The sequence below is a fragment of the Dermochelys coriacea genome, chromosome 7 (assembly GCF_009764565.3).
Source record: "Dermochelys coriacea isolate rDerCor1 chromosome 7, rDerCor1.pri.v4, whole genome shotgun sequence".
In the NCBI taxonomy this organism is placed as follows: Eukaryota; Metazoa; Chordata; order Testudines; family Dermochelyidae; genus Dermochelys; species Dermochelys coriacea.
In genome coordinates this window covers 80,158,195-80,184,491 of record NC_050074.1, presented here as the reverse complement: position 1 = coordinate 80,184,491, position 26,297 = coordinate 80,158,195, and the positions used below count along the sequence as shown (strand labels likewise).

The following is a 26,297-nucleotide window of genomic DNA, read 5'->3' as shown; positions in this document are numbered from 1 at the left end:
CCACTTCCAGTCCCTATTCAAAGCCAAATTAATGGTGTTAAGTATGCAAATGAATTGTAGCTCTACAGTTTCTCTTTGAAGTCCGTTTTCAAGTTTTTTTGTTGAAGGATGGCTACTTTTAAATCTGTTTTTGAATGTCCAGGGAGACTGAGGTGTTCTCCTACTGGCTTTTGAATATTACTATTCCTTGTGTCTGTCTGATTGTGCCCATTATTTTACATAAAGACTGTCCAGTTTGGCCAATGTACATGGCAGAGGGGCACTTCTGGCACATGATGGCATATATAACATTAGTAGATATGCAAGTGAATGAGACGCTGATGCTGTGGCTGATGTGGTTGGGTCCTCTGATGGTGTTGCTAGAGTAGATATGGGGATAGAGTAGGCAATGGGGTTTGTTACAGGGATTGGTTCCTGGGTTAATGTTTCTGTGGTGTGGTGTGTAGTTGTTGGTGAGTATTTGCTTCAGGTTGGGGGGCTGTCTGTAAGTGAGGACTGGCCTAGCTCCCAAGGTCTGTGAGAGTGAGGGATCATTTTCCATGATAGGTTGTAGATCACTGATGACTGATGATGTGCAGGAGAGGTTTTAGCTGGGGGCTGTACATGATGGCCAGTGGTGTTCTGTTCTTTTCCTTGTTGGGCCTGTCCTGTAGTAGCTGACTTATGGGGACCTGTCTTGCTCTGTCAATCTGTTTCCTCACTTCCCCAGGTGGTATTGTAGTTTTAAGAATGCTTGATAAAGATCTTGTAGGTAGAAAAGGAGTACTTGTGGCACCTTAGAGACTAACAAATTTATTAGAGCATAAGCTTTCGTGAGCTACAGCTCACTTCATCGGATGCATTTGGTGGAAAAAACAGAGGAGAGATTTATATACACACACACAGAGAACATGAAACAATGGGTTTATCATACACACTGTAAGGAGAGTGATCACTTAAGATAAGCCATCACCAACAGCAGGGGGGGGAAAGGAGGAAAACCTTTCATGGTGACAAGCAGGTAGGCTAATTCCAGCAGTTAACAAGAATATCAGAGGAACAGTGGGGGGTGGGGTGGGAGGGAGAAATACCATGGGGAAATAGTTTTACTTTGTGTAATGACTCATCCATTCCCAGTCTCTATTCAAGCCTAAGTTAATTGTATCCAGTTTGCAAATTAATTCCAATTCAGCAGTCTCTCGTTGGAGTCTGTTTTTGAAGCTTTTTTGTTGAAGTATAGCCACTCTTAGGTCTGTGATCGAGTGACCAGAGAGATTGAAGTGTTCTCCAACTGGTTTTTGAATGTTATAATTCTTGACGTCTGATTTGTGTCCATTCATTCTTTTACGTAGAGACTGTCCAGTTTGGCCAATGTACATGGCAGAGGGGCATTGCTGGCACATGATGGCATATATCACATTGGTAGATGCGCAGGTAAACGAGCCTCTGATAGTGTGGCTGATGTGATTAGGCCCTATGATGGTATCCCCTGAATAGATATGTGGACAGAGTTGGCAACGGGCTTTGTTGCAAGGATAGGTTCCTGGGTTAGTGGTTCTGTTGTGTGGTGTGTGCTTGCTGGTGAGTATTTGCTTCAGATTGGGGGGCTGTCTGTAAGCAAGGACTGGTATGTCTCCCAAGATCTGAGAGAGCGATGGCTCGTCCTTCAGGATAGGTTGTAGATCCTTGATGATGCGTTGGAGAGGTTTTAGTTGGGGGCTGAAGGTGATGGCTAGTGGCGTTCTGTTCTTTTCTTTGTACTCTGGATCTTGTAGGTGTTTGTCTTTGTCTGAGGGATTGGAGCAAATGCGGTTGTATCTTAGGGCATGGCTGTAGACAATGGATTGTGTGATCTGTCCCTGATGGAAGCCGGAGGCATGTAGGTAAGTAAAGCAGTCAGTAGGTTTCTGGTATAGGTGGTGTTTATGTGACCATCACTTATTTGCACTGTAGTGTCCAGGAAGTGGATCTCTTGTGTGGACTGGTCCAGGCTGAGGTTGATGGTGGGGTGGAAATTGTTGAAATCCAGGTGGAATTCTTCAAGGGCCTTCTTCCTGTGGGTCCATATGATGAAAATGTCATCAATGTAGCACAAGTAGAGGCGGAGTACTAGGGGCGAAAGCTGAGAAAGCATTGTTCTAAGTCAGCCATGAAAATGTGGGGCCATGTGGGTACCCAGAGCAGTACCACTTGAAGGTAGAAGTTGTTCCCAAATTTGAAATGGTTGTGGGTAAGGACAAAAATCACAAAGCTCAGCCACCATGTGTGCTGTGGCCTGATCAGGGATACTGTTCCTGACAGCTTATAGCCCATCCTCGTGTGGAATATTGGTGTAAAGAGCTTCTACAACCATGGTGGCCAGGATGGTGTTCTGAAGATCACCAATGCATTGTAGTTTCCTCAGGAAGTCGGTGGTATCTTGAAGATAGCTAGGAATGCTGGTTGCATGGGGTCTGAGGAGAGAGTCCAACTAGCCAGATAATCCTGATGTAAGAGTGCCAATGCCTGAGATGATGGGTCCAGGGTTTCCAGGTTTATGGATCTTGGGTAGCAGATAGAATAACCCTGGTCCAGGCTCTAGGGGTGTGTCTGTGTAGATTTGTTCCTGTGCTGTAATGGGGAGTTTGAGCAGACGGTGTAGTTTCTTTTGGTACTCCTCAGTGGGATTGGAGGATAGTGGCCTGTAGAATGTGGTGTTGCAGAGTTGCCTGGCAGCCTCCTGTTCATAAACTGACGTGATCATGATGACTACAGAACCTCCTTTGTCTGCCCCTTTGATTATAATGTCAGAGTTGTTTCTGAGGGTGTGGATGGCATTGCGTTCTGTATGGCTGAGGTTATGGTGCAAGTGATGCTGTTTGTTCACAATTTCAGCCTGTGCACATTTGCGGAAGCACTCTATGTAGAAGTCCAGTCTGTCATTTTGACCGTCAGGAGGAGTCCACACAGAATTCTTCTTCTTGTAGTGTTTGTAGGAGGGTTCCTGTGGGTCAGTGCACTGTTCAGTGGTGTGTTGAAAATATTCCTTGAGTCAGAGAGGTGAAAGTAGGCTTTCAGATCACTGCAGAACTGTATCATGTGTTTGGGGGTGGTGAGGCAGAAAGAGAGTCCGCAAGATAGGACAGACTCTTCTGCCAGGCTAAGTGTGTGGTTGGATAGATTCACAATATTGTTGGGTGAATTAAGGGTACCACTGTTGTAGCCCCCTGTGGCATGTGGGAGTTTAGATAGTTTACTGTCCTTTTTCCTCTGTAGAGAAGTGAAGTGTGCGTTATAAATGGCTTGTCTAATTTTTGTAAAGTCCATCCATGTGGAAATTTGTGTGGAAGATTGGTTTTGTATATGAGTCTCTAGTTTTGAGAACTCATTCTTGATATTCTCCTGTTTGCTGTACAGGATGCTGATCAGTTGGTTCAATCTCCCTGGACATTCAGTAACATCCGTCAACAAAAAAAACTTCAAAAACAGACTTCAAAGAGAAACTGCAGAGCTACAATTCATTTGCAAACTTACCACCATTAATTTGGGCTTGAATACGGACTAGGCGTGGCTGGCTCACTACAAAAGCAATTTTCCCTCTCTTGGCATTGACACCTCCTCATCAATTATTGGGAGTGGACCACATCCACCCTAACTGAATTGGCCTCGTCAACACTGGTTCTCCATTTGTAAGGCAATTCCCTTCTCTTCACGTGCCAGTGTATATATTTATGCCTGTATCTAATTTTCTCTCCATGCATCTGAAGAAGTGGGGTTTTTCACCCACAAAAGCTTATGCCCAAATAAATATTAGTGTCTTTAAGGTGCCTCCTCAGACTCCTCATTGTTTTTGTGGATACAGACTAACAGGGCTACCTCTCTGATACTTAGTTCCACATGAGAAATTATTAGTTAAATTGCAGAGGAGTGGGATTAATATGAGAACTGAAAGGTGGATAAGGAACTGGTTAAAGAGAAGACTATAACAGGTCATACTGAAAAGTGAACTGTCAGGCTACAGGGACGTTACTAGTGGAGTTCCTCAGGGATCAGTCTTCTGATCAACCTTATATAACTTTTTTATTACTGACCTTGGCGAAAAAATTGGGGAGTGTGCTAATAAAATTTGCAGATGAGACAAAGTTGGGAGGTATCGCCAATACTGAGGAGGACTGGAATACCATATAAAAAGATCTGGATTACCTTGTAAACTGGAGTAAGAGAACTGGGATGATATTTAATACTGCAAAGTCAAGCATTTAAGGACTAACAACAAGAATTCTTCCTATAAACTGGGGACTTATCAGTTGGAAGTGACGGTGGAGGAAAAAGAGCTGGGTGTATTGGTTGAACACAGGATAAATATGAGCCACCGATCTGACGTGACTGTGAAAAAGACTAATGCAGTCCTACAATGTATCAGGCAAGGTATTTCCAATAGAGACAGAAAAGTGTTAGTACGATGAGACCTCATCTGGAATATTGTGTATAATTCTGGTCTCCTATGTTTAAGAAAGATGAATTCAAACTGGAACAGATGCAGCGAAGGGCTACTAGGATGATCTGAGGAATTGAAAACCTATCTTATTAGAGGAGGCTCAAAGAGCTTGGCTTGTTTAGCCTAACCAAAAGAAGGCTCGGGGGAAACAGGATTGCTCTATAGAAATACATCAGAGGTATAAATACCAGGGAGGAAGAGGAGTTATTTAAGTTAAGTATCAATGTGGATCCCAGAACAAATACATATAAACTGGCATTCAACAAGTAAGTGAAGTTCTGGAGCAGCCTTCCAAGGTGAGCAATGGGGGCAAAAAACCTAACTGGCGTAAGACTTAGCTTGATAAGTTTATGGAGGGGATGGTATGACAGGACTACCTACAATGATGTGTGGCCCATCGGTGACTGCCTCTAGCAAAAATCCCCAACAGCTGGAGACTGAGTTACTACAGAGAATTCTTTCCCAGGTATCTGCCTGGTGGGTCTTGCCACATGGTCAGGGTCTAACTTATTGTCATATTTGGTATCAGGAAGGAATTTTCCCCCAGGTCAGATTGGCAGAGACTGTGGGGGTTTTTCCATCTTCTTCTGCAGCATGGGGCCACTTGCAAGTTTAGACTAGTGTAAATGGTGAATTCGCTGTAACTTGAAGCCTTGAAACCATAATTTGAGGACTTCAGTAATTCAGCCACAGGTTAGGGGATCTATTACAGAAGAAGTGAATGGGTGAGGTTCTGTGGCCTGCAACGTGCAGGAGGTTAGACTAGATGATCACGATAATCCCTTCTGACTTTAGTAAGAATAGCTGAGTAAGAATATACATTGCAATTTTAAACCTAAGTAGTGTCCCATAAGTGACTTGCCACAAAATGTCAGAACATGTTAGTATTAGAGCTGAGTGGCTCTAATATTTATTTAATTTTCTTTCTTGATATAGGAACTAGATAATATGCTCTTGTCAGATATTTCTAAATTATCTGCAAAAACACTACAGTTTTCAGTTGTCTAAGTAGCCCCTGGAATCACAGTTAAAGTTAAAAGAATGAGAAGTACTTCTGGCACCACAGAGACTAACAAATTCATTTGGGCATAAGCCTTTGTGGGCTAAAACCCAATTCATCAGATGCATGGAGTGGAAAGTACAGTAGGAAGATTATACATACATACATACATACATACATACACACACACAGAGAACATGAAAAGATGGGGGTTGTCAAACCAACTCTAACAAGACAAATCAATTAAGGTGGTTTATTATCAGCGGGAGAAAAAAAATCTTTTGTAGTGATAATCAGAATGGCCCATTTCAAATCATTGACAAGAAGGTGTGAGTAACAGTAGGGGGAAAATTAGCATGTGGAAATAGTTTTTAGTTTGTGTAATGACCGATCTACTCCCAGTCTTTATTCAAGCCTAATTTGATGATGTCCAGTTTTGCAATTTCTCATTGGAGTCTATTTTTGAAGGTTTTTTTGTTGAAGAAATGCCACTTTTAGGTCTGTAATTAAATATCCAGCGAGGTGGAAGTGTTCTCTGACTAGTTTTAGAATGTTATAATTCTTGACTTCTGATTTATGTCCATTTATTCTTTTGCATAGAGACTATCCGGTTTGGCCAATGTACATGGCAGAGGGGCATTGCTGGCACATGATGGCATATATCATATTTGTAGATGTGCAGGTGAATGACCCCTGATGGTGTGGCTGATGTGATTAGGTTCTGTGATGGTGTCCCTTGAATAGATATGTGGACAGAGTTGGCAATGGGGTTTGTTGCAAGGATAGGTTACTCGGTTAAAAGAAAAGGAGTACTTGTGGCACCTTACAGACTAACAAATTTATTTGAGCATAAGCTTTCGTGAGCTACAGCTCACTTCATCGGATGGTGGAAAATACAGAGGGGAGATTGATATACACATGCACAGAGAACATGAAACAATGGGTTTTATCATACACACTGTAAGGAGAGTGATCACTTAAGATAAGCCATCACCAGCAGCGGGGGGGGGGGAAGGAGGAAAACCTTTCATGGTGACAAGCAAGGTAGGCTATTTCCAGCAGTTAACAAGAATATCTGAGGAACAGTGAGGGGTGGGGTGGGGGGGGGGAGAAATAATATGGGGAAATAGTTTTACTTTGTGTAATGACTCATCCATTCCCAGTCTCTATTCAAGCCTAAGTTAATTGTATCCAGTTTGCAAATTAATTCCAATTCAGCAGTCTCTCCTTGGAGTCTGTTTTTGAAGCTTTTTTGTTGAAGGATAGCCACTCTTAGGTCTGTAATCGAGTGACCAGAGAGATTGAAGTGTTCTCCAACTGGTTTTTGAATGTTATAATTCTTGATGTCTGATTTGTGTCCATTTATTCTTTTACATAGAGACTGTCCAGTTTGACCAATGTACATGGCAGAGGGGCATTGCTGGCACATGATGGCATATATCACATTGGTAGATGCGCAGGTGAACGAGCCTCTGATAGTGTGGCTGATGTGATTAGGCCTTATGATGGTATCCCCTGAATAGATATGTGGACAGAGTTGGCAACGGGCTTTGTTGCAAGGATAGGTTCCTGGGTTAGTGGTTCTGTTGTGTGGTGTGTGGTTGCTGGTGAGTATTTGCTTCAGACTGGGGGGCTGTCTGTAAGCTTGGACTGGCCTGTCTCCCAAGATCTGTGAGAGGGATGGGTCGTCCTTCAGAATAGGTTGTAGATCCTTGATGATGCGTTGTAGAGGTTTTAGTTGTGGGCTGAAGGTGATGGCTAGTGGCGTTCTGTTATTTTCTTTGTTGGGCCTGTCCTGTAGTAGGTGACTTCTGGGTACTCTTCTGGCTCTGTCAATCTGTTTCTTCACTTCAGCATGTGGGTATTGTAGTTGTAGGAATGCATGATAGAGATCTTGTAGGTGTTTGTCTCTGTCTGAGGGGTTGGAGCAAATGCGGTTATATCGTAGAGCTTGGCTGTAGACAATGGATCATGTGGTATGATCTGGATGAAAGCTAGAGGCATGTAGGTTGGAATAGCGGTCAGTAGGTTTCCGATATAGGGTGGTGTTTATGTGACCACTGCTTATTAGCACCATAGTGTCCAGGAAGTGGATCTCTTGTGTGGACTGGTCCAGGCTGAGGTTGATGGTGGGATGGAAATTGTTGAAATCATGGTGGAATTCCTCAAGGGCTTCTTTTCCATGGGTCCAGATGATGAAGATGTCATCAGTGTAGTGCAAGTAGAGTAGGGGCATTAGGAGACGAGAGCTGAGGAAGCATTGTTCTAAGTCAGCCATAAAAATGTTGGTATACTGTGGGGCCATGCGGGTACCCATTGCAGTGCCGCTGATTTGAAGGTATACATTGTCCCCAAATGTGAAATAGTTATGGGTGAGGACAAAGTCACAAATTTCAGCCACCAGGTTAGCTGTGACATTACCGGGGATACTGTTCCTGATGGCTTGTAGTCCATCTTTGTGTGGAATGTTGGTGCAGAGGGCTTCTACATCCATAGTGGCTAGGATGGTGACTCCCAAATCTGAAATGAAGCCCCTGTGGGCAGGCATGAAATTCCCCGACCCTGTCGCATGCAAGGTCCCGTTGGCCTGACTGGAGCCTCTGCCCGCCACCTCCAAATATAGAGGTCAAACTATACCTATGGCCCCATTGTGCCAAATGTTGAATCAAAATGGTAAAGAGTTATTCTTCGCCCCATATAGTTACCAATTTTGGTAAAATGACAAGGCAATGGTGCATTTTAAAAAAATACAGCTACTGTATAGAAGCTTGTTAATAATTAGCTTAATTAAGTCAGTTTGCCCTAGGACAAAACAGAGGAAAGGTAGGTGAGGTAATATCTTTTATTTGACCAATTTCTGTTGGTGAGAGAAACAAGCTTTTGAGCTACACAGAGATCTTCCTTTGATCTTGGAAAGGTGCTTCAGAGTGTCACAGTTAAACACAAGTTCCAACAGATAGTTTACCATAAGTAGTTAGCACATATTCTAAGGGATTTAACAGGCCACTTCACCTTGAGTGGTCCTTTAGTTTAGCATAAGTAGTTACCACATATTCTATCTATTTGAGCTTGTGTTTAGCTGTGACACTCTGAGGTCTGGTCAACACTTCACACCTGTATCTGTTGTGACAGGGCAAGGCCAGATGGCTATAGGAAAGTAGTGAGAAACACCTATGTTAGCCCCGGGCTAAACAAATCCCTGTTACCATGGTAACCAAATAGCAGTTGCTCCAGGTTAATCAAGACACTTGCGGCCAATTAAGATCCTTCCAGATAGCAGTGGAGACAGCCAGGTTGATTGGGACACCTGAAGCAATTAGCAGCTGGCGAAAACTAGTTAAAAGCCTCCCACTTAGTCAGGTGGGGGTTTGTGTCAGGAGCTGTAGAAGACACACTGCTGGAGAAACTGAGCAGTACAAAAAACTTATCAGGCACAAGAAAGGAGGTCCTGAGGTAAAGGTGACATAGATCATAGAATCATAGATTTTAAGGTCAGAAGGGACCATTATGATTGTCTAGTCTGACCTCCTGCACAATGCAGGCCACAGAATCTCACCCACCCACTCCTGTAACAAACCTCTAACCTATCTCTCAAGTACTGAAGTCCTCAAATTGTGGTTTAAAGACTTTGAGGTGCAGAGAATCCTCCAGCAAGTGACCTGTGCCCCACACTGCAGAGGAAGGCAAAAAAAAAAATCCCCAGTGCCTCAGCCAATCTGCCCTGGAGGAAAATTCCTTCCTGACCCCAAATATGGTGATCTGCTAAACCCTGACCATGTGGGCAAGACTCACCACCCAGACACCAAGGAAAGAATTCTGTAGCAACTCAGATCCCATCCCATCACAGGCCATCGGGCATATCTACTGCTAATAGTTGAAGATCAATTAATTACCAAAATTAGGCTATCCCATCATATCATCCCTTCCATAAATTTATCAAGCTTAGTCTTGAAGCCAGATATGACTTTTGCCTCCACTGCTTCCCTTGGAAGGCTGTTCCAGAACGTCACTCCTCTGATGGTTAAAAATCTTTGTCTAATTTCAAGTCTAGACTTCCTTATGGCCAGTTTATATCCATTTGTTCTTGTGTCCACATTGGTACTGAGCTTAAATAATTCTTCTCCCTCTGTGGTTTTTATCCCTCTGATATATTTATGGAGAGCAATCATATCTCCCCTCAGCCTTATTTTGGTTAGGCTAAACAAGCCAAGCTCTTTGAGTCTCCTTTCGTAAGACAGGTTTTCCATTCCTCGGATCATCCTAGTATCCCTTCTCTGTACCTGTTCCAGTCTGAATTCATCTTTCTTAAATATGGGAGACCAGAACTGCACACATTATTCCAGATGAGGTCTCACCAGTGCCTTGTATAAAAGGTACTAACACCTCCTTATCCCTACTGAAAATACCTCGCCTGATGCATCCCAAGACCGCATTAGCCTTTTACATGGCCATATCACATTGGCGGCTCATAGTCATCCTGTGATCAACTGATACTCCGAGGTCCTTCTCCTCCTTTGTTACTTCCAAGTGATGCATCCCCAGTTTACAACTAAAATTCTTGTTATTAATCCCTAAATGCATAACCTTACACTTCTCACTATTAAATTTCATCCTATTACTATTACTCCAGTTTACAAGGTCATCCAGATCTTCCTGTATGATATCCCGGTCCTTGTCTGTATTGGCATTACCTCCCATCTTCATGTCATCCGCAAACTTTATTAGCACATTCCCGCTTTCTGTACCAAGGTCAGTAATAAGATTAAACAAGATTGGTCCCAAAACCGATCCTGAGGAACTCCACTAGTAACCTCCTTCCAGCTTGAGAGTTCACCTTTCAGTGTGACCCACTGTAGTTTTCCCCTTAATCAGTTCCTTATCCACCTTTCAATTTTCATATTGATTCCCATCTTTTCCAATTTAGCTAATAATTCCCCATGTGGAAATGTATCAAACGCCTTATTGAAATCAAGGTAAATTAGATCCACTGTGTTTCCTTTGTCTAAAAAAATCTGTTACCATCTCAAAGGCAGCGATCCAGTTGATTTGACACGGTCTACCTTTTGTAAAACCATGTTGTATTTTGTCCCAATTACCATTGACCTCAATGTCCTTAACTACTTTCTCCTTCAAAAATTTTTCCCAGACCTTGCATACTGCAGATGTCAAACTAACAGGCCTATAGTTACCTGGATCACATTTTTTCCCTTTCTTAAAAATAGGAACTATTTTAGCAATTCTCCAGTCACATGGTACAACCCCTGAGTTTACAGATTCATTAAAAATTTTTGCTAATGGGCTTGCAATTTCATGTGCCAGCTCCTTTAATATTCTTGGATAAAGATTGTCTGGGCCCCCCGATTTAGTCCCATTAAGGTGTTCAAGTTTGGCTTCTACCTCAGATGTGGTAATATCTACCTCCATATCCTCCTTCCCATTTGTCATTCTACCATTATCCCTAAGATCCTCATTAAAGACTGAGGCAAAATATTTGTTTAGATATTGGGCCATGCTTAGATTATCCTTAACCTCCACTCCATCCTCAGTGTTTCACGGTCCCACTTCTTCCTTCTTTGTTTTCCTCTTATTTATATGTTTATAGAATCTTTTACTATTGGTTTTAATTCCCTTTGCAAGGTCCAACTCTACTTGACTTTTGGCCTTTCTCACTTTATCTCTACATGTTCTGACCTCAATAAGGTAGCTTTCCTTGCTAATCCCTCCCATCTTCCACTCCTTGTAGGCTTTCTGCTTTTTCTTAATCACCTCCCTAAGGTGCTTGGTCTACAACTTCTGCCTATGAATTTTTTCCCTTTTCTTGGGATGCAGGCTTCTGATAGTTTCTGCAACTTCGACTTGAAGTAATTCCAGGCCTCCTCCACCTTTAGATCCACAAGTTCTTCAGTACAATCCATTTCCCTAACTAATTTCCTTAATTTTTTAAAGTTAGCTCTTTTTAAATCAAAAACCCTAGTCACAGATTATTTTTGTTTATTGCTCCATTTAGTTTGAACTGAATTAGCTCACGATCGCTTGAACCAAGGTTGTCCCCTACAACCATTTCTTCTATGAGGTCCTCACTACTCACGAAAACCAAATCTAAAATGGCATCCCCTCTTGTTGGTTCAGAAACTACTTGGTAAAGGAATCCATCAGCTATCGCATCCAGAAAAATCTGAGCCCTATTATTATTACTAGCACTTGTCCTCCAGTCTATATCTGGGAAGTTAAAGTCTCCCATGATCACATACCTCCCATGATATTGAGGAAGTGGGGGCTGTTGTGGGGAAGTGGCCCAGAGAATCGTACTTGTCCTGTTTCCAAAAAGTCAGCTGTCAAGAGGTGCTACTATCAGGGTCCCTGGGCTGGAGCCCGGAGTAGAGGGCGGGCCTAGGCTCCCCCGTCCTCTCCCCAACTAATCACTAAGACTGGGAGACAACAGAGACTGTGTGAGGGAGGATAGTTTCTCCTCACCTCCCTTGCTGGCTTATGATGAAGATGGCTCAGTAGGCTATGATCCTTGCCTCTAGAGAGAGAAGGGCTGCGTGGAGGGTCACAGTGAGCTCTGAGGCTAGCATAATCCGCCAGGAAGCATGAAAGCCACTGAGACAAGGTCGGAGCTTTGTCACACCGTATAACTACATCTCTCAGGGGTGTGAAAAATCCACATTCTTGAGTGACTAAGGGTAGGTCTACACTATGGGGTTAAGTTGACCTAAATTATGCAACTCCAGCTACGTGAATAATGTAACTGGAGTCGATGTAGCTTAGATCAACTTATTGTAGTGTCTACACCATGCTGGGTCAATGGGAGAAATGGTCCTCTCAACTTACTTTATGCTTCTCGTTCCAATGGAGTACCAGAGTCTGAGAGAGCGATAGGTGGAAGACCTGCTAAATCGAACCCTGGTGGATTGATCGCCATGCATCAATCCCCCAGTAAGTGAAGACAATCCCTAAATTATATCAACCTAACCCCATATGTAGATAGCGCTATGTCAGCAGGAGAGCTTCTCCCACCGACATAGCTACCACCTCTCGGGGAGCTGCATTAATTAAGCCAATGGGAGAGCTTTCTCCTGTTCGTTTACAGCATCTTCATTAAAGTGCTACAGTAGTGCAGCTGTGCCGATGCAGCATCTTAAATGAGGATTGCCCTGAGTACCTTTCCCAGACCTGAGGAAGAGCTCTGTGTAGCTCAAAAGTTTGTCTCTCACCAACAGAAGTGGGTCCAACAAAAATATTACCTCACCCACCTTATTTCTCTAATAATCTGGGACCGACACAGCTACAACAACACTGCTTAGGACAATACAGTCAGCTATTTTGAGAGAGAAGATTCTCTACTCCTTTACACCAGTTTTATGTAGCTGTAATTCAATTGGAATTACAGCAGTATAAAACTAGCAGGACAGAGTGGAGACGCAGCTCCAGTAAGTTCTTACAAGGACTGAGAATAATCCACACTTGTTCACTTCTGCAAGATCCTTACTCACTAGTCCAACGGAATGAATAGTAGCCAAATAATATATTGTATAACAGAGATAGCAGATGTTTTTGCAAAGGATTATGAAAGCGTGTCTCAGTTTTGCTCCTGAAAGGTCAAGAAATTTCATTTTCAGGGTTTCATGTTGAAATATGCAAAAAAAAAATTTCCATGTATTTCAGTACAAACACAGATCTAGCAAATATTGAATGCTCACTTCAAAACCTGATGTGTTTGCTTAAAAACAGGATGATATTAATAAGAAAAGATCTTTCACTAAAAAGTGACCATGTTCTTGAGTGGAAACCTGCAAAATTTTACAGAATTTTCTTGAACAATTTCTTGACAATTTTTGCGAATTTGACTTGAAATGTGAAAACGTCTACAAGGGCTTGATCGTGTAAGGTACCAAGTACCCTCAGCCCCTACTTACTTTAATGGGAGCTGAAGATGTATTTCACAGGATCAGGCCCCAGGAAGTTTATCATTCATTGGAAAACCTTGCAAAATTGTAACAAATATATTAGTAGGAGTTCAAACTCAGAAAAGAAAGCAAAAAACCTCAGCAATAATGAAATGAGCATATGTATACCACATATAACTGGAGACTTTTAGTTTTGTTTGTCCTTCTATGCAGAAAAAAATATTTAGACAAGCCAACAGGATTTCCAGGGTCAAAGCCCAGTAGGGGGTAGGGTCATCATCCCTGCAGAACAGACAGTAGCCCTTGTGTTGAATCCCTGAAAGCTTCTAAAGTTGTTTGGTCCTATAAGCCAAGTAGGGTTGAACAGGGTCCTATGCTCAGATGGGATACATCCTAGGAAAAACCCACTGCTGCAGGAAGTATTGGCAATTCAACAGACTTACTTTTCCTCTGACTTAATATTTACCTAGCATTGTGGAGTTGCTGATGGAATGATATACAATACAGGTTCTGGACTACTTCCATTCATTTAAAGTCTAGTGGGACAGAAATTTTTGCAAAGGTATGGGTGTTTGACCTTGTGTCTTGCCTCAGCTGGTTATATTACCCAGACCAACAATTTCAATTAGAAGAGGTACTATTCATTCAATAGCAGTAAAGCTAATATGGTTCTTTTTAGAAAATACACTAAAAACCTGACTTTTGAATAATATTTCTGCAAATTTTTGCATTATCCTAAAACATTCTTTAGGATGGTATGTCTACTGAGATATGTACAGAGAGATATGTTTGTTATGAAGCAGAAACCTGCACCCCGGCACAGAAGGGGTTAAGGAGAGCCTTTGGGCCAAACTACCTCTGCCCTGTTATATCTGCAACCAATGCCAGGCCAGGAGGGGGAAGAAAAGGAGATCGAAGCAGACTGGCAAAGAGGCAGACACTAACTGCCTCCCCTACCTGAGGGGAAGGATCACTAGCCTGCCAGCCAAGGCAGCCACCAGGAAATAAGTACCATCTCCCTGGCTAAAGGAGACTGTGGAAGAAACGTAGGAGCACCTGACCTAAGAGATAACTGGTTGACTGAAGCACTGAGACTTTGTGGGGTTCTGGTCCCACCCAGAGGAATTAGGACTGCAGCAGGATGCCACCCAATGTCCAAGAGGGGGCACTACTAAAGACAAGCCAACACAGTGACTTTGACTATAGGGTCCATGCCCCAAACTGAAGGGACAGCAGTAGGAAGTAGCCCATGACAGTGGACATAGACTTCCCGCTGGGAGGTCCCCTATACAGGGGTTGACACACACAGGGCTCTGCACCGAGACCCAGCAGACTCCGGCTGGAGTGAGAGGGCCAGGGTTCTCCTACCCCAAATGCCTTAAAGACTGAGGCATCTCAACCCGGGAAGCAAGAGGCTAGAAGTCAGGTGTGCCAATCACTAGATTTCCTGGCCTTCCTAGCCCCCATTACACTGTTAAAATATTATGAATTTGCACTTCACCAAGGGCCTAGAGAACCACAGACCTCTTAATTTAGATACTATTTTGATTTCTTTTTTCTGCAGACTGATCCCTTGTTGTAGAGACTTACTCGGTGTGCTTCAAGCCTGTCCACTGCCACCTTATGCCCTCTGAGCAGACATCTACCAGCTCCCAGCCTGGCTAGGTCACTTAAGTTGGACATAGTCATCTGGTTAAGGCACAAAAATCTAATCCTTCCAGACTTACACCATAGTCCAAAGTAAAACATTAAAATCAATTTCCTACTACACACTTTTGCTGGGCACAGCACTTCCTTCCAAGGATCCGTCCTGTTCCAACAATCTTCAGCCTTGCTTTTGGCTTCAACTTCTCACTCTCCAAGTGACAAGATAGTAGCATAGGGGAACAAACAACTACCCTTTATTGTGGATCCCCTGCCTGAAACCCCTAAACAATTGGGCTACCTTCTCCTGTAACACAAACTGTGCTGTTTTTCTTCTTCACAGGACCGCTCCTGCAGTACTCAGCCTGGCTTCCGCACCAGTCTTTTCTTGGCTGTGATCCTTCAACTCTTCGGTAGAATGCCCCCTCACAAGTCTACTCTCCCTCGATGAGCACCAGCTACCCTTATATTTCTAAGCAGGTTTGTGTCTTTCTTACATTCTCCTGTCACATGATCCTTCCATACTCATTTCCTCCTCCTAGGGAGATGATTAAACTGGGCACAGGTTAGGCAGAATGGCAACTGCCTTAAAGGGTCACTTCACCCTGTGACAGGAGTGGCCTGGAGCAGGAATACTTGTTTCACCAATCCACAGGGAACACTTGAAAAAAATTAAATGCAGCCTGACACTTCCTCAATTTTTTAGCTTTTCCACTCCATGACCTAGAACCATTGCCCTTGCAGATGGGTCACAAAGGTGGTTTCTTATAGGGAAGCTGTAGCAGTATGTTTCCAGTAGAACTGAACTTCCTAAGGATTGGAGTGTGTAGGGAACCACAAACTCAGATCTCCCCCATGGACAGATCTGGGCTTCTGAAAGTAACAGGATTTAGGATCAAAACACCAATTTTATTTCACTTTACAGCAATCCTCCCCACCATCACATTCCAAAGACAATTTGGGGAAAGTCAACAAGCCAGTTTTCCTCTACGCAGAGCCCCTTTTATGGGAAGGGATGATCAGGCCCATTATTGTTTAGCATACATATGAATAATACCAATAGACCAAAAATATTCAGTGATGAATGACTTCCCTCACCCATCTCCATGGGAAAGTGGTCTAGCATACAAAGGACTAATGTGAAACATGAGAATCATGGTCTATCTGCCTCTGCTACTGACCTTTCTCTTTAGCCCTTCTAAATTATTATTCTGTTAAACAGTGAGAATAAAAATGACTCACTGTAACAGATTACAGAAGACAGACAAGGAGAAAAAAAAGGGTTGTTCCAAAGGAGCTAATAATAATGGGACAAGAGCCTTTAGACACCTTATTTTCTTACAGGGGAAAAGATATGATTGAATTTAGCTGAATATTTTCTTTGAAGACTTTTTTTAAAAAAAGTGATCAGTCTAAAATTGTCTATATAGGCACACAGAAAAAGATCAACATTTGATTGGCCAGATATATGCAAAGCCTGTGAAAAGAGATTCCCTGACAGACTGAGGTATGAAAGGAAATAGGCATAAAGGTAGGACAGCTTTATCTCCCCCTTAAACAAGGACAGAACAAATCTTTGTGTGTGCTAATGCTTTGTACTGATACAGGGCCAGATGCTGGCATACTTACTCACATTGAATTCTACTTTACTCATAGAGCTGGAAAGCAGGGGCTGGAGATGTAGGCACCCTAAGTGTGCCAGGTAAAAACTAGGGGTCCTGATCTTACTGAAGATCAATGGGAGTTTTGCTGTTGATTTCAATGGGGCCAAGATGTCACCTTACGTGCATCTTCCGCACACACATCTTCCATCTCTGCAAGTTACTTATTCCCAGCTCAGAGCAGTTCATGAAACAAGCAGAATGTTGGGTGGAAGAGAGCCTGGAATTCTGCATCATTTGCCATATGCAGAGTTTTGTACCAATCTTTTTCCATATGTGATTTTTTTCCTCAGAAGGAAATGTATCCAACATAATGGACTATGCCATTCTGCAATTACAATTTTTAATTCAACTATTCTTTGTGCCACACACACATGCTATCTGATTTGTAGCTGTAGCTTTATGCACGTCATTAACACATGCCTGTCTTTGTATATATGCCCATTGTGCCAAATTCTGATCTCAGTTACTTTGGTGCAAGTTCAAAGTCCAGCTTCATTTGAGTTACTTAATTTACACTAACGAAACAGCTGAATTTTGTCCACTATGTGTACTAGCACATGTGTGCGTACACACACACACACACACACATACACACATAAAAACCCTTCAACAATTCCAAGATACATAAGGTGAAACCAGGTAAATACAGTTTATAAATACCTTGACATACTGTGGTGAGTTATGGACCATATTTCATACTTGAAAACATTTCTGTCCTGGGTTAATTTTCCACTAAAGAGTTCATGAAACTACAGCACAGATGATAGTTAAACTATGGTAATTTCTATACATTGTTTGAGAGAGATGTCATAACTAGTGCCTGTACACCACTAGTTCTTAATTAAGGATTCAGTAAATATTATTCATAGCCTTCTGGGCTATTCAAAACCATTGAGTATCATAGATCCTGCCTCCAAAGTGAGGCTTCTTACTCAAAAATGCTGCCTGCCAGAGAATCACATTTGTAGCACCAAAGAGTTAGCAAAATATCAGATTAATTTGCATTCATTGTACTCTCCTATCCCTATATGGCCATGCTGTAAATTATAGTGAATTGTGAGTGTGACAGGATCCCCAGGGTGCAGCCTGGCACTATGGAACCACTGTGCCCCCTGAATTCTCTCCAGCCTGGGCTGTCTCTCACAATGCTTTGCTAGTGACCAGCAGCAAACCCCTCCAGGAGCTGTGATCACTCAGCACAACAGCATGTGGAGCCCCTGAACCCAGCTAGATAGCATGAATGCTCCCACAGCCACTAATGAAACACACAGAGAAAGGTACCAGAGCCAAATCCCCCTAGAACCCAGCACTGTACCTCAGGAAATACCATCTGGCACTACTCTTGCACTTAATACAAGTATTGTAGTGCAATCTCTTTATCATGAAAATTGAATTTACAAATATAGAATTATGCACAAAAAATAACTGCATTCAAAAACAAAACAATGTCAAACTTTAAAGCCTACATGTCCACGTAAGTCCTACTTCTTGTTCAGCCAATCACTGACAAACAAGTTTGTTTACATGTGCAGGAGACAATGCTGCCCGCTTCTTCTTTCCAATGTCACCTGAAAGTGAGAACAGGTGTTTGCATGGCACTGTTGTAGCCGGCATTGCAAGATATTTATGTGCAGATGCACTAAAGATTTGTATGTCCCTTCATGCTTCAACCACCATTCCAGAGGACATGCGTCCATGTTGATGGTGGGTTCTGCTCAATAATGATCCAAAGCAGTGCAGACTTACTCATGTTCATTTTCATCATCTGAGTCAGATGCCACAAGCAGAAGGTTGATTTTTCTTTTTTTGGTGGTTCGGGTTCTGTAGTTTCTGCATGTGAGTGTTGTTCTTTTAAGACTTCTGAAAGCATGCTCCACACCTTGTCCCTCTCAGATTTTGGAAGGCACTTCAGATTCTTAAATCTTAGGTTGAGTGCTGTAGCTATATTTAGAAATCTCACATTAGTACCTTCTTTGTGTTTTGTGAAATCTGCAGTGAAAGTGTTCTTAAAATAAACAACATACTGGGTCATTATCTAAGACTGCTATAACATGAAATACACGGTGGAATGCTGGTAAAACACACAGCAGGAAACACACAATTCTCCCCCAAGGAGTTCAGTCACAAATTTAATTAACTTTTTTTTTTTTTTAAACACAAGCATCAGCAGCATGGAAGCATGTCCTCCGGAATGGTGGCCAAAGCAGGAAGGAGCATATGAATGTTTCGCATATCTGGCATTCAAATACCTTGCAATGCCAACTATAAAAGTGCCACCCGCATGCCTGTTCTCTTTCACATGACATTGTAAATAAGAAGTGGGCAGCATTATCTCCAGTAATGTAAACAAACTTGTTTGTCTTAATGATTGGCTGAACAAAAAGTAGAACTGCATGGACTTGCAGGCTCTAAAGTTTTTTAGATTTTTGTTTTGTTTTTTGAGTGGAGTTATGTAACAAAAAAAAAATCTACATTTGTAAGTAGCACTTTCATGATAAAGAGATTGTGCTACAGTACTTGTATGAGGTGAACTGAAAAATACTATTTCTTTTATCATTTTTACCATGCAAATATTTGTAATAAAAATAATAAAGTGAGCACTGTACACTTTGTAGTTGTTATAACAAATCAATATATTTTAAAATGAAAAAAAATATTAAATTTCATTTGATATTTTATTGTTTAATAGTATGATTAAAACTGATTAATTGTGATAAAAAAAATCAATTTGAGTTAATCACCTGAGTAACTGTGATTAATTGACAGTCCTAGTAATTACAGTATGTGTTCTTTCTATAGGGTTTCTTTATTTTAATTTTTGACAATAAATGTAATAAAGTATAAGCAGAGGCAATTAAGCCTTAACTCCACATGACTCAAAGAGTGAAGTTGACGACAGAAATTAGTTAATAGAAAGAAAGCTTGAGAGTGATATTAATAAGAATTAAAGTAGGAGGACAAAAACTCAGGTTGCACAATTATTTTCAGTAATCATTATAATTGCTGGGGTTTCCTACCTAATTTATCCCAACTGCTCTGACTTAATCAAGAAGCAGGAACAGAACAAGCAATATTTATTACTGGTTCAGTCCTTTCTCCTAGAAAAAGTCTAGCACACATCATGTTAGGTTTCAGAGTAGCAGCCGTGTTAGTCTGTATTCACAAAAAGAGAAGGAGTACTTGTGGCACCTTAGAGACTAACAAATTTATTAGAGCATAAGCTTTCGTGAGCTACAGCTCACTTCATCGGATGAAGTGAGCTGTAGCTCACGAAAGCTTATGCTCAAATAAATTTGTTAGTCTCAAAAGTGCCACACAAAGTACTCCTTTTCTTTTCACACATCATGTTGGAATCATTCTGTTGTGTAGCATTACATCCTACTACAAGTCAAAATGATATGACATAACAAACCTTATTAACTTAATGTGAGGTGACCTACCATAAATGACGTTAGATCAAACAACAAATATCAGAAATCATCTTCTTGTAAAGAACAGCAGCTGCAAAAACTTCACTTTGTATAAACCTTACTTCAAAAATGATGTGTGCTTAACTGAGACCAGGGTAAAGCATGCAAATTAAATGACAAAATCAAAAACAGTAACAGCCTAGCTGAATTGGCAGGTGCAAACTCTCCAGGCTAGTATATTGTGACCAGTCTATAATATACAGAGCAATTTGCAGAGATGGAGGAACCGAATTTGGTGAATTTTTGCTGTGGAAATGGATATGATGTGGTGCAATCTCGTGCATGACTGATAACCCATACTTCCCCTTACCCTATAGCTCTATGGGCCAATCAATCCAACCTAGCATTGAGCCTAAATTAATATGGCAGAAGCATCGCTACAAACACTGATAGATACATACAGTTTTATTTGTAAGTAGAGCTGGTTGAAAGTGGTAAACATGTTTAGTGAAAAATTAAAAAAAATGTTTACAATTTTGAAGTTTTGATATTTTGACAAAGAAACTCAGCCTTTTTGCTCCCTCCCATCTATGGTTCATTCTGATCACTAAGCATAAGACCATCCATACTTTTGGCAGCTTCCTCATTACACAGTGACATTCCCACATCTATCCCTCCATTTCAGAGTAATTAAAGTCAGTCCCTTAAGTAGGAACCTATCAGAATTCCTCATTCTCAAAGGAGGGTTTCTAAACACAAGTCCCTTGCTCTCAGAGTCTCCCTCTTTATTTGGTTACAGGCAGAGCTTACTCTTTGTTTCCAGCACTAAACAAAGCCCATTCCGCCTAAGCAGTCTCACATTTTCAATAGTTTTCAACCTCAGCAGAAGCCTGGTTTTACAGCAATTCCCCAATGTTTCAGTGTGGTCCTCGTTTCCAAGACTTCTTGAACTAAGTTCTCTCCCAGCAGGACAGAGTAGTTGTGCATTCCCCACTAGAAGTCATTCTTCCTAGGACTGCCTGCTCTGTATTTCCTACCACCTCACAAGCCACAGCTGTAGGGCTGTTCCTCAATGATTGCAGTGTTACCAACCCCAAGCATTACATAAACCTCACCAGTTACAGGCCAAAAAATCATGAGAGTTTTTTTAAAAAAAGATAAATTGGTTGTTTTTTATTTTTATCTTCTCATTTTATAGCCTTTAGAGTGCACTCAGTTCATATCATCAAGCTTTTCTTCATAACCAAAAGGCACAGAATATTAAAAAAAATGAAGGCTGAGATTCTTATAATCTCATGAATCTGGGAGATGGCACTTTAATAAAACACCAGATACTGGAAGACTTGTGAGAAAAATCATATGAGTTGGCAGCACTGATGGGCAGATTTGAATATTTCTCTGAGCCTGAAAATTACACACTTTTCTTACTGCAGCTTCTTAAACCTTACTTTGGCTGACAGGGACTATACAGTACCAGATTTTCTGGGCCCACATCTCCAGAACCCAGCCTAATCCTAGCCTCACTGCCATGCACAGAACACATACAAGACTGACCACATACCCCACTTGAGCACTACAATCTGCAGCTGGAGAGACCTGCATGATTAGAGAGTTGAGGTTTGATTAGCCTCTGAAAAACTCACATTACAAGTGGCTGAGGAGATCCTAATTACTTCGGGCTTAGTCAAAACATCAGTACCATTCCTGATATCATCAATCACATGTTTAGATAAGTTTTAAAGGTTTAGTTAGAGACTTGGGTGTTGCAATGGGATATGGAAGGAGACTCCCCTTCAGCCCAGTGGTTAGGGCACACAGCTGCCATGTGGAACTCTGATTCAATTTCTCCTCTGCCTGATGAGGAAAAGAGTTTTGAACAGGGGTTTCTATCTCCTATGTGAGTGCCCTAACTGTGGGGCCATAGAATGATTCTCACTCTCTCTCTAGCCCAATTAATATTTCATTATTTCATTAAAGTGGAACAGCTTCAACAGGAGAGATTGAGAGAAACTGACGCCAAGATATCACATAGTCCAGTACATAGGCACTGACTTCCCCTCTGCCCAGTGGATGCTCTAACCCTCCCGCCTCGCCCCACCCTCTTCCCCAAAGTCCCCGCCCCACCCTGCTTTTCCCACCCCAGACCCGCCCCTTCACCCCCATCTCCCAAGTCCCCACCCCTGCCCGGCCTCTTCTCCACCTCCTCCCCTGAGCGTGCCATGCCCCTCGCTCCTCCCCCTCCCTCCCAGAAAGTCCTAAGTGCCACCAAACAGCTGTTAGGCAGCGGGGGGGCAGGAAGTTGGAGAAGCTGGGATGCGGCACACTCGAGGGGAGAATGGCTGCCGGTGGGTGTGGAGCACCCTCAAATTTTTTCCCATGGGTGCTTCAGCTCCAAAGCACTGACAGAGTCAGTGCCTATGGTCCAATGGTTAGAGCATACACCTAAGAATTGGAGAACCCCTCTTTAAATCCCTTCTCATCAGAGGAGGGGGAGAACTGAACCTGTCTCCCATATCCTAGGTGACGATCCTAACCACTGGGCAAAAGGTTATAACGGAGGCCTCCCCCATTCCCAAGACATTTTGTGTGGAGTGAGATGGCCTCTCAGCATGCCTAGAGGATCAGGCCCCACTGGCAAGATAGTTGGAGGAATGCCTATCTTCCCTCAGTTTATGGGTTGTGCTAGGCCTCAGGCAGGAGACAGGTATCCAAGTGCTTGCCTGAAGCTGCCATGCACATACCCAGAGGCAGAGACTTAGGTGCCTAGGGATCATTTACAGCAAAAATTTAGGTGCCAACTGAGTTTAAACACCTACACAGTTAGGCAGCAGCCGAGTAGGGGGTGGTGGATTGCAGTGGCAACTGAAACTGGGATTTAAGCACCTAAATCTGAGCTTTAGGCACCTGAGTCTGTTCATGGATCTGATCCTGGGCACCAGTAAACAACCAGTTTGAGACAGTCTATAAAAATTGGAAAAAAATGAAAACACAATATCAGTCTGCAGACAGAAATACTCATTAACCTATCAAGTGGCCTAGTTAACTGTACGTATACAACTGGGATTTTGTTTTTACTATGTATATGTTCCACAATTAATATGCATGCTCAAAGGATAAACAAAAATATTAACATGTTCTTTTGGTTTCCAATGACATAGCTTTTGAATCTGGAATTCTGTTGTATAATTTTGATTTGATTTATTCAATGACCAAAGCAAGTCACAGTTTAAAATCTACAGTTGTTCCCTTTTCTTGGAATTTCTGATAAAAATTATTTTGCTCTTAAAAAAGAAAATGAAGGTGAAGTTTGAGGATTTATATTCTGATATGAAGTAGGTGTAAAGAATTTTTGTTATTCTCATATGGAGAATTCTTCCTCAAGCTTCTTGTGTAAAATGATTCATGTAATACATCTTAGCACACATACCTACAAAAGTAATCTATTGCACAAACAAAAGTAGCTTTGTATTGTGGTATCTGGTTGGAAATTGTGTATAATAATTTTGCTATTAGATGCTTCATAAAAGATTTCTAAGAACAAAGTACTTAAAGATAGGCAGATGGCTTCTGGGTAAAATGAATTATTATTGTTTTACAGAGTACAAACCAGGAAGCTACAGATTTTAGTCTAACAAAATTAACATTTTACAATTAGAAGGTTAATTTAAGATGTAACTACATATTAAAATTATGTTAGGTTTCAAGTACTTTATGAACATTAATTTGCTCCTAATGAAGGGCCACTACAGAAGTTCTGCATTGCTAAACAATAGTTTATTTTTCACATTTTTTAGAACATAGAAATATTTTTGCAGATGAATTTTGTTGCTTCACTTGTGAATTACAGAGATTATCTTGCTCTCAATGCAGTGCTATTGACTTAAGGATATTGCTCTTGAATATTAGTGAAAAATAGTGTGTGGGAACAAATTACTAAAATGACCATTCCTACAGTCCTCCTTTTACTAAACACACTGACTCTTTAATGAGGATTTGTTTGCATTAGCAGTCCTTTGTCAGAGAGAGAATAGGAATCCTGGATGTTCAATGAGAGTGTTCCATCAAGTTCAGCATATTGGCAAAATTCTGGCTCATATGCTCTCATTTATATGCTAGGAAAAATAAGGAAGTTCACATTGTCAACCATGCATAATCATTTGTGTGGGGAGAAAGAATAACATTCTAATCTTGACTTCAGAAAAAAATATTCATAAGCCATTATTTTCAAACATGGCTATCTAAAAGGTAAGGACCTAGACCACAATCCAGAACAACAATTAGCACATGCTTAAATTCATCACTGGATCAGGTCCTTTCCTCCATATTTAGGCATTTAGATAAGGGGCATGATTTTTAGAACTGACACTATAGTACCCAAGAAGTCAACAGGTGTTCAGCACCACTGAAAGTCAGGCTATTTATTTGTGGCCTAAATATAAGTTTAGATTCCAAACTTCGAACACCCATTTTTGAAAATATTGGCAATTGTATACTGGAAAAATGCAACTATGCCTAGCTTATAGATTTTCCTGTCCACAATAGTCAAAGAACATGTTCAGCTACAGACTTGGAACACAGGAAGGAACATGTACCAGTATTACTCACAGTTCAATTTGTAGGACATGCACATTTCTGGGCACAGGACTGTTAGATCATTACCTTTGCTTTCTATACTTGCTGCACATTTTCTCATGCAAAGCGTGGTCATGGGGTTTAAGTCATGAGTTTGATGCCTTACACAGGTGCAGGCTGACTTGCTGCTGCAGGCCACAATTTTGCACTTAAATTAATGCTGCACGAGTGGTTTTTCAAGAGTGAATGTGGTTTGGGACCAGGTTCCATTTACCTGATCCCTCAACAAAACAGACAAACGAGAAAAGGAATTCAATGTCCCTGTTGAACTGAAACAAATACATATTATATAGATTAGATTAGATCAGATCTGAGTGAATTATTTACAACTATTTATTTATCCAAATTTAGCCTATTTTTCTGTTTATGAATTGTCAAACTCACCTAAAAATTTGTTTTATTCAACTAGTTTTTTGTGCAAATTTCAACCATCAGACTGCTTCTCAGTTGTCTGCTCTGAATATTACTGAAGGATTCAATATTTGCTAGTTAAATTGTTTCACTGGTCACCTTAGTCAAATAATATTGTTTCTGTTCCATAAACAGATGATGTAATTCATAAGGAGGGTGTCATAAATATAAAGGGAAGTGTAACAACCTTCCTGTATACAGTAATATAAAAACCCTTCTGACCAGAGGCACAAAATCCTTTTACCTGTAAATGGTTAAGAAGCTCAGGTAACCTGGCTCGCACCTGACCAATAAGGGGGCAAGATACTTTCAAATTGGGGGGGGAAGGTTTGGTCTGTCTGCTCTGTGTGCTTGCTGGACACAGATCAAGGAAGCAAGCAATCCAACTCCATTAGAATTAGTAAGTACTAGCAAGGAAATGCGTTCGCTTATTTTTGTTTTGGCTTGTGATTTTCTCTGTGCTGGAAGGAAGGTGTATTCCTGGTTTTCCTTTTGTAACTTTAATGTTTGGCCCAGAGGGAAATCCTCTGTGTTTTTGAATCTGATTGCCCTGTAAGATTATCTTCCATTCTAATTTTACAGAGGTGCTTCTTTTACCTTTTTTCTTTATAATAAAATTATGTTTCTTTTAGAATCTGATTGGGTTTTTTTTAGTGTCCTAAAAAACCCCAAAGTTGGTCTGTGCTTATCTTGTTTATTCTCAAGCCTTCCCAAGAAAGGGGGTGTGGCAGTTTGGGAGAATATTGGGGAGGGGTATAGGAACTCCAAGTGGTCCTTTCCCTGAGTTTGTCTAAATCACTTGGTGGTGGCAGCGTTACCTAATCCAAGGTACAAGGGAGATTTTGTGCCTTGGGGAGTTTTTAACCTAAGATGGTAGAAATAAGCTTAGGAGGTCTTTCATGCAGGTCCCCACATCTGTACCCTAGAGTTCAGAGTGGGGAGGGAACCCTGACAGAGGGAGAGGGATTTTTATTTGACACCAATTTCCCCTTTATTTTTATTGTCAGCTTTTCTAATAAATTAAGAAGATTAAGAACTAAATCAAACTAAATCTCACATGGAAAGTGGGAGAAAAAAGCTCAGAATATTGTGATTTTCCTCCTCATTGACTCTTTCATGTCACCATAATCCATTTTTGGGACAGGCTCTAATATCAGACACAGCGTGGGC

The 26,297-nt window shown here is 41.4% G+C and overlaps 1 long non-coding RNA gene across 1 annotated transcript in view; it reads right to left on the bottom strand.

Annotated features, from left to right (window-relative positions):
• The window catches only part of LOC122460901, a 56,293-nt gene extending 35,136 nt beyond the window's left edge, over positions 1-21,157 (bottom strand). Inside the window, exon 1 of the long non-coding RNA XR_006282512.1 lies at positions 20,944-21,157. This is a non-coding gene — a long non-coding RNA (uncharacterized LOC122460901). The remainder of the gene's footprint in view (positions 1-20,943) is intronic.
• Positions 21,158-26,297: the final 5,140 nt, after the last annotated feature.